The sequence below is a fragment of the Arachis ipaensis genome, chromosome B08, assembly GCF_000816755.2.
Source record: "Arachis ipaensis cultivar K30076 chromosome B08, Araip1.1, whole genome shotgun sequence".
NCBI lineage: Eukaryota > Viridiplantae > Streptophyta > Magnoliopsida > Fabales > Fabaceae > Arachis > Arachis ipaensis.
In genome coordinates, this window is record NC_029792.2 from 8,256,463 (window position 1) to 8,266,043 (window position 9,581).

Sequence of the window (9,581 nt, forward strand, 5' to 3'; positions counted from 1 at the left end):
AACAATCTAATTTTCAATTATAACTTTATCTTTTTTTTAATTTATTATTTACATTGTTCACAATTGTTATTATTTTTTTATATTTTCTCATATTTAAAAATTACTTGTAATTTATTTAGTAAGTATACGTGTTGATTATAATTTAATTTCTAAAATTTATGGTCAGCTCTTTGACCCACCACTTGAGATCTAAAATTATAATAATACTCTTAGTAGATATTATTATAATTCTTCTTAGAACTCTGAGTGATCTTTATTTATCTTTTTTGGTGTTCTTTCTTAGAAAAAGAAAAAAAAAAGTAGTAACTAGATAGACATAAATTAGTAATAAGACTACTAATATAATAACACATCTTAAATGTAAATATAATTGTGTGCTATTTCATGCGTAGAACTGTAGAAGACTATTAGGAAGGTCTAAACATACGCTAAAAAAATCTCAACATTCAAGTTAAGGAGTGATATCATATGAGAAGTTTTCTTAGGGTTTACAACGGAGATATTTTATACCTATAAAGCAAATACACTTTTGTGATTAATTTTTTATGTCTCTAATTTATCTCCAACTAGTATTAAATCTATGAAATCTTTTAAAATTTAAAATTTAGATGCGATCGATATAAATCAGTTCGATCAAAATCATAAGAATTTGATTCAAAAATAAATATAATATAAGTAGTACTCTTTTGAATAAAATTGAATTTGTTTAAAAAAATAAATATCAAAGTGATAATATCTAAATTTTAATAAATTATATCGATTTTATATTTTAAATTAATATAGATTTTACTGAAAATATATATAGTCTACCAAAGAGATACGTATCTCGTTGTCATGACAAATAAATAAGATATTATTACGCATATTTAGTTGCGAACGTCAAAAATAATAAAAAAATATAAACATTTTTAAGAATGCATATATAAGTAAATAATCAATTTATTTATTTATTTAAAAATATCTCGAGTTTGAGGTAGGGTACGAGAAAAACAATGTATCTCTCTAAGATCAAGTAGGTAAATGAATCTTTGAGAAAATATAATCGTATTCATAACTCCTTCTTCTTATGTATTTTTAAAAATTTGAATGATGTATTCTCAATAGATAAAATTAGATTCAATCAAGAAGTTCTTGTGGATTTGACCTTTTTGAAATAAAAGATAAATCCAAAAAAGATACATACTATATTGTAACCTTATCCATAGAATAATAATCTATAACAAAAAAAGGAGAAACTACTGCTTCAGATAAAATCTAAATTGAAAGCTACCTTAGCCTTTGACCACTCTTTCTTGTATCTCACCCTATAAATATGGCAATCGAATCCCTTCTTCTTCTCATAGTTTCTGATTTTTGTCCGTTTTCCATCCAAGGCTACTCCACACAAATTACCAAATCCTCTTTAACTTTTCATAAGATACATTCTATTTGCTTGAATTGAATGGGTCAATTAAGGTGCATCCACTCCTTAATAGTGGTGTTATTTTTACTGTGATACTCATAATTAGCAATAATAGTGTTGACGCTTTCACAAAGTACACCCACATTTCAATCTGTTTCAAGGATTTCTATGAGCGACAAACACAGAACTAGATACCATTTTCAACCTCCTAGAAATTGGATTAACGGTTTGTAACCATTTTTCCCTTCATGTTCATATTATTTTGTTCATATATGCTTTTTTTGGATGGTTGTTCAATGATAAAAAGCGAAGAACAATGTGTATGATTTTAAAATATTGTTAGTGTTGTAAGGACCTCGTAAAATTATATAATAAATGATGGAAAAAAAGATGGAAAATATTAAAATAAGCGTCCTACTAGTTACGTTAGGATTTATCCAAGATATCCATACTGAGAATTTTGATCAAAGTAAAAGGGGATAAAACTGAAATTTAAACTCTGGTAGAATAAAATGTCAAAGATGTAAATTTGGGAGAATGAATTTTTTAAAATTTTTTTAATTATTTAGTAAAGTATAATCTTTTATCTTATATTTCTTTAGGTAGGTTCAAAAGAAAAACTATTGCTTCAGATAAAATCTAAATTGAAAGCTACTTTAGCCTTTGACCACTCGTTCTTGTATCTCACCCTATAAATATGGCAATCGAATCCCTTCTTCTTCTCATAGTTTCTGATTTTTGTCCGTTTTCTATCCAAGGCTACTCCACACAAATTACCAAATCCTCTTTAACTTTTCATAAGATACATTCTATTTGCTTGAATTGAATGGGTCAATTAAGGTGCATCCACTCCTTAATAGTGGTGTTATTTTTACTGTGATACTCATAATTAGCAATAATAGTGTTGACGCTTTTCACAAAGTACACCCACATTTCAATCTGTTTCAAGAATTTTTGTGAGCGGCAAACATAGAACTAGATACCATTTTCAACCTCCTAGGAATTGGATTAACGGTTTGTAACCGTTTTTTCCTTCATGTTCATATTATTTTGTTCATATATGCTTCTTTTGGATGGTTGTTCAATGATAAAAAGCGAAGAACAATGTGTATGATTTTAAAATATTGTTAGTGTTGTAAGGACCTCGTAAAATTATATATAATAAAGGATGGAAAAAAAAAGATGAAAAATATTAAAATAAGCGTCCTACTAGTTACGTTAGGATTTATCCAAGATATCTATACTGAGAACTTTGATCAAAGTAAAAAGGGATAAAACTGGAATTTGAACTCTGGTAGAATAAATAAAATGTCAAAGATGTAAATTTGAGAGAATGATTTTTTTAAAATTTTTTTAATTATTTAATAAAGTATAATCTTTTATCTTATATTTCTTTAGGTAGGTTCAAAAGAAAATATGTAAAAAAAAATTAGATAATAAAAATTATATTTAAATAATAATTAAAAAATTATACTATTATAAATGATCCTCTCAAATTTATTTGAAAAGACGTTAATAATCTGAAAATTTTCCAACTTTGTCCTTTTTTATGTTTTTGTCAGTTATTTTTCTCAAGTTTTGAATATGTTTACTAGTGTGTGGAATATGTTTTTCTCCCATATAATAATAGTCTTTGATACAGTTAGTTGCTAGTAAAGTTGCTTGACTATTAGTTTTTTTATTTATATTTTATAATATGAATGCTTATTAGCTATAGAATTTAATTTTACATGTGCATCAAAATTAAAATCTTAGTTATATATAGAAGACATACAATAGTACAATATACATAAGCCCAAGCTTATGAAGCTGAAAATTTATATATGCACTCAGAACTCTTGTTTTGTGCATTGTCTCTAAAATTATCTTGAATCTTGGGTCTCCATTCATCGTTGGTTATTAATACTGGCTAATTTAAACTTCTTTGCTTTTCTTAATCCTTTTATATGGTTCCGCAATTGGTTAATGGACGCTACAATCAAATTATGCAGATCCAAATGGTTTGTATTTGTTTTTCCTCTTTAATTTCTTTCTAATTTTTTTTAATGATTATTTTTTTGACTACCTTAACCAATATATAGCAATAATTTTATTTTTATTTTTATTCCTTAAAAAATATTTACAACATAAAACTGTTAATAGTGTAATATGGTATTCAATTAATTATATAAATTATAATACATGTTGAAATAAAAAATCTATGTGAAAATATGTTAATTATACTCTTATTTATAATACATGTTAATAATTTTGAAGAATGCATGTTAAAAATATAAAATTTACAATAAAAATAAGTTAAATTAAATATATTTATACATAAATATATAATAATTAATTTGGTGATTTTTTATTTTTGATGTGTGAATGTCATTTTGAATAGTTTAATGAACACAAATGAATTAATACAGGACTTATGCACTACAATGGATACTACCATCTGTTTTATTAATACAACCCTAAAGGTTCAGTGTGGGGTATGTAAAATCCGGTTAATTAGTAAATAATTAACCCACAAATTAAAAATTATTCTAGAAAGTGAAAAATGAGGTTTTTATGGTTTAATGTGGTAGAGAAATTTAAAACGAGAATTTCGACACCAATTTTAAAGAAATCGGCTTAAAATTGAGTCAAACGGGCCAACCGGACCCAAGTTGGGCTCAAGGGCCCAGTCAAGCCCTCATTCATTAATGAGAGTTCAACACTCTCCCTCAAACAAACACACACACACACGCTGAAATTTAGAGAGGGAAGGGGGGAAACATGAAACCCTTGTTCCTATTCACTTCCAACTTCCATTGTTGATAACTTTTGATCCAAAACTCCGATTGATGCACCGTTTGTGGCCACGCGATCGCGGCGTCGAGCTCTACAAAATCCATAGAATCAATTTTGAGGTAAGCCACAGTTTGCTCTTCGAATTTCCAGCCTTGATTTTCGAGTTTCTTGGACAAAGATACTGAGATTTTGAACTCCTTTGTATTATAGGATCTAATTAACTTAAAGGTAAGGCTTGTTCTAGCTCTCTTGGTCTTTAGATAAGGTGAGATTCTTAACCCTAAGCTAAAGGTTTGAGATTTTGTCATTTAGTGATTAAGTTATTATGTTTAGGTGTGATATTGTGACTTAGGCATTATATATGTGTGTTTTGGAGCTGGATTGGTGATTTTGAAAAACTTTGGTGTGGAACCCCAAGCTTGAAAATCTGTTGGTGAGGCTTTGGAAACCTTGGAAGTTGAATTTGAGAGTGTTCCGGGTCGAACGGGAATGGGCCAAGGTATTGTTTCGGTTTTCTGTATCTAAAATGTAATGTGGTGTGAAAACGTAGGCTAGTGACCCTAGGATAGGATTTTGAAATGTTGATGTGTTTGATGAATGATGTGAGTTGTGTTGTTATGTATGTATTTAGTGGATTGTGAATTGATGATGCAATTGTTGGATGATTTGGATTGAATTGAATATGTGAATAATGGTAAAATGGTTGTGAGTGGTGATAGGTGTGGGCAAAGCATGTAACATTGTATGTGACATGGATTAACTTGCTTGATTGAGAATAATGTTGAAGCTCTAGTTGAGGAGCATGAGTTGGAGTGTGATCTTGATATATGTACATTTATGGTGATTGATGAACTTGAATGTTTGATTGGGAATTGATATTTGATTAAATGTTGGAGAATTGGTAGGTTGATGATTGAATGAGGTTTGGTAATGTTTGATGTTGGAAGGGTGAGTTTTGGTTGGTTTTAAATGAGAATTGGTAAGTGTATGTTTTAAAAATGGGGAGTTTATGAGTTTTGGTAAAAGTGGAATTTGGATGAACTTCAACGGATCATATATTGAGCAATTATTTTTGGAATTTGATGATTTTTATATCAAAAGAAAGAAAATTTCATAATCTTTAAAATGGTATAAATTTGGTTGAAATATGAATTTTGTGGAAGGAAATATGATCGTTGGAAGTTTGGGCTAAAACCTGAATTCTGCAACTTTTGCAGAATTTGTGATTTCTGGTTTGTGTGCACACGCACACAGGCACACTCCGCGAGAATTTGGTCCTGTGCACACGCACAGCCTTGTGCGTACGCACACGCGGGGACAGGACTACTGATGGCAGCGTTAGCACGCCTGTGCGCACACACAACCAACGAAGGATTTTGAGCTGTGCGCACGCACACGTTGAGAATGGCACACTGGTGGTGGCGCTAGCACATGTTGTGCGCGCGCTCCACCATGAAGATTTTTCTTTCTATGCGTATGCACAGACCTGTGCATACGCACACTTTTAAATACGCTTCTGGGCGTGCACACGCACACCCCTGTACATACGCACGCGACCCAGTTCTTTTCTAAAGCTTTTGTTTTTAAGTCTTTCACATTTCCAACAAGCTCGTAACCTTACGAAATGTTATTTCACACTTATAAACCCCCAATTTCATCCCTTAAGCTTTAAATTAATATGAAATGCCTAGTGATTGAGAGGAAGCTAGGAAAGGGGTAAATTATGGATGAAGAAAAGGGATGTTACAATGAGTTATGTTTACTGATGAGATATGAGTTGTTAAGGAAGATGGTGGAGTACTGGTATAATGTGAGCCGAATGACTGTGTATGTTATGAGCCGTACGGCTATGTATGGTATGGGTCGAATGGCTGTGTGTGGTGATGGTTCATGGCTGACTGTGAGTTATGAATTTAAGCCGGATGGCTGAGATGAATGTTGAGTTATGGCTGAGGATAAATGCATGTGTTATTCATGAATGAGTATAGTAAATGAACAATAAATGGAAAGGGTTGGATGTGAGTATGTTTGTATGCTTTCTCTCTGGTTCTAACGGCAACAGGGCGCGGATACCCTCTAACGGCGACAGGGCGCATATATCCTCTAATGATACTAATGCGAAATAGAGAGACAGTGTCCGGGTTAGCTACCAGGACACGTTGGGTTGGCTAGATAACCGATAGATGAGACTCATCAGCCATTAGAACAGACATGCATCATATGCATTATATGTGAATTGTCTGGATTGCCTAACTGATTGCATCATTACTTGCTAATTGCCCAATTGACTTATCTGCTTCCTACTTGTGCATTCCTTGCTTAATATACTTGTGTTTGCATCTCTATCACTGAGGCGGTTGGGAGGTTTGCAGGATTTGGAATAGGAATTTGTAGTTAGAATGAAGACCTTTAGTTAGTTACCTGTTTTTTATTCTTATGGTTTAGCATATTTATGCGCTTTGATTATAATTTGAAAGTTCTAGGATTGCCTTCGGCTTTCCCAGGACATTACATGTTAGATATTTGGGCACTGTTACCATGCTGAGAACCTCCGGTTCTCACCCATGCGGATTTTGTAGTTTTCAGATGCAGGATGAGAGGCTCCTCGCTGAAGCATGCTGGAGACTTCCTTTTTGGCGAATATCCTTAGCTCTTGAAATTTTATTTTGATTATTATATACTTGTTTAGATACTTATATTCTCCACTGTATATATATATTTTGTATTAACTCCTCTTAGAGAATTATTTCGGAGAAACATGTTTTGTACTTTATCTTTTGGGTTGTCTTTTGGGAAGCTTCTTTTATATATATATATATGTATGCTCATATGCTCGAACTGGTTATCTTCGCAAGCCGAGTCCCGAGTCTTGATATATGGATTTTGGCACTCTTTTGAATATCTCTTCGTGCTAACTTACTCCTTGTATGTTCGTTTATGTTATAAACCGGAGGGTTGCGCTTTTTTATTTATCTGTTTTTTATTTACTCATTTTTCTTCAAAGCTCCTAGTTATAAACATTTTTGCAATACTATACGTACTAAAATTTATTTTTAGAGGTTGTAATACATTGCCACCTCTGTTTTATGACTTAAGCATAAGACTCTGTGTGGTAGGGTGTTACAGGGTAACATTGTATGGGCTCACTCAGTCTCAAAAGATCTCATCAATTGGAAAGCACTTGAGCAAGAATTTTTAAAGCTTCGAACAAGCATGTAGTGCTCTTATGCTCCGATGCAAGAAGGTTTGTATTTGACGAATAATTCAAATGGATTTTAGAATGTTACCTTCTTTTCGTGTCTTCTAAATGATTAACTTCAATTTCTTGTTTTTCAATAGTTCTTCTTTGAAGAGTGAGTTGTACAAGCCATCATTTGCTGGATTTGTAGATGTGGATTTGTCTACTACTAAGAAGCTTTCTCTTAGGAGTTTGGTATGTACAAATGCAAACCCTCCATATTCTTATTATTGGTGTTAACGAATTACTATATTAATATTGGCTCACATTCTATGCTATTTTCAATTAAATGACAGATTGATCATTCTGTAATAGAGAGTTTTGGAGCAGGAGGAAAAATAAATATTTTATCTAAGGTTTATCCTGAATTAGTTGTGGCAGATCAAGCTCATTTATTTGTGTTTAACAATATAACCGTACCAATCATTGTGGAAAATCTTAGATCATGGAACATGAAATCTGCTATTATAAATTGACATGCCAAAAGATTATTTAGTTTATCTTAAAGCTTGAAATTTTAGAAGGTTAATATTTTTTTTCCAACGCACTAATACACTAATTTACGCACAAATTACAGAGTAGTATGCACATAATATATATGCACAGTAACAGAATCAGAAAATTGATGGTGTATGGACAAAAATAATACATAAAAAATATATTAATTCTAATTTATAAAAGATAAATACACATTAGTTATCAGAATACAAAATTAAAAAAAAATATATTAGTCACTAACTTTTTTTTAGTTGAAATCTTTAAAGTATTTATCTTGTCTTCATATTTTAAAAATGCTAAATAATTATTTTATTATCAATTTGATTAAATATCTTTTTTATACATGTGTTACAATTTAAAATGAGTCATGATTGATATTCAGGAAAATAGTCTCCTAGCAAACCTAACAGATTCTAATATAATATAAATAAAAAGGTTATAAATATTTTTAATAAATTTACATTTTCTAGAATAAATAATTACATATTTAACAAAAAATAAAATAAATAAATATGAATGGATCCTGTTTATGATATATGGAGCAGATAACATCTAAGAACTCAATAAAAAATAGGTATTCATTGCACATTATTATTCTTGAATAGAAAGACTCACATAATTAAGTGTTTATTCCCAAAAAATATTTTTAAAAAAATGGAATGAATTTTATAACCCAATGACTAGGCAATATATCTATAATTTACATGAAACCATATAAACATTATTATAAAATAATTTTAGTTAGAAAATAATAATTTATATGAATAAGTGAATCAATAAAGGAGTTTGCATACAAAAATCAAACCAAAAATTCACACTTAGCAACTTCACTTCTATGAATAGCCCTTTTTTCTTGTGTGTCTTAATAGAATAACATATCTAATACAATTATTTTTGTTTAAGTGTATTGCTAACTCTTTTAATTATCATGTCTTGTACTATTAATGTTAATAATTTTTTTTCATGTTTATTTTGGCCCTTTACTGAAATAAAATAAAAGGGAAATGAAGGAGAAAATAAATTGCATTTTTTTGTGATGTTTTATACTATTTATCCATTATTTTATAGTCATGAGGTAAGGAATTTTTTTATTAGTATACTTAATATTTAAAGTTATAATAATAATTATTTTAAAGAGGACCGTGTCAAAGAATTTTTTATAAGAGAAAAAGGAGCATATTGATTTATGTAATAATTACCGTTTTTAATTTTTATGAAATTTTGTATTTGTTTTGTTTTTAATATCTTGGGTCAAAATTAAAATTGTCTCTAACTTTTTTTTCTTATTAATATCATCCTCAAAGTTATTGAATATTTTAAAATTATCTTTTTGAACATAATAATTTTTTAAATGACACAAATATTTTTTTTCTGTTATCACTACCATTACCCCATTCACCATTACCCCCATTCCTTCCCACCTAAAACAGAAAAACCAAAATGAAAAAAAAAAAAGAACAAAAGAGGGAGAAGAAAGAAAAGAAAAGGAATAAGAGGAAGTGACAACGGAAAAAAAGGACGACTATTGCCATCGCTTTGTGACGATAGAGAGAGACAAGACGATGATATGAGAGATAGAACAAGAGAAGAGAGAAACAAAAAGGGAGAAGAAAGGAAAGGAAAGGAAGAAGAGGTAGGTGACGGCGGAGAAGAGTGCAGTCGCAACCG

The 9,581-nt window shown here is 30.2% G+C and overlaps 1 long non-coding RNA gene across 1 annotated transcript; it reads left to right on the forward strand.

The window, feature by feature from the left end:
* On the forward strand, positions 7,366 to 7,730 carry LOC107613218. The gene is made up of 3 exons (XR_001613966.2): positions 7,366 to 7,421; positions 7,517 to 7,610; positions 7,712 to 7,730. It is a non-coding gene; the product is annotated as an uncharacterized LOC107613218 (long non-coding RNA).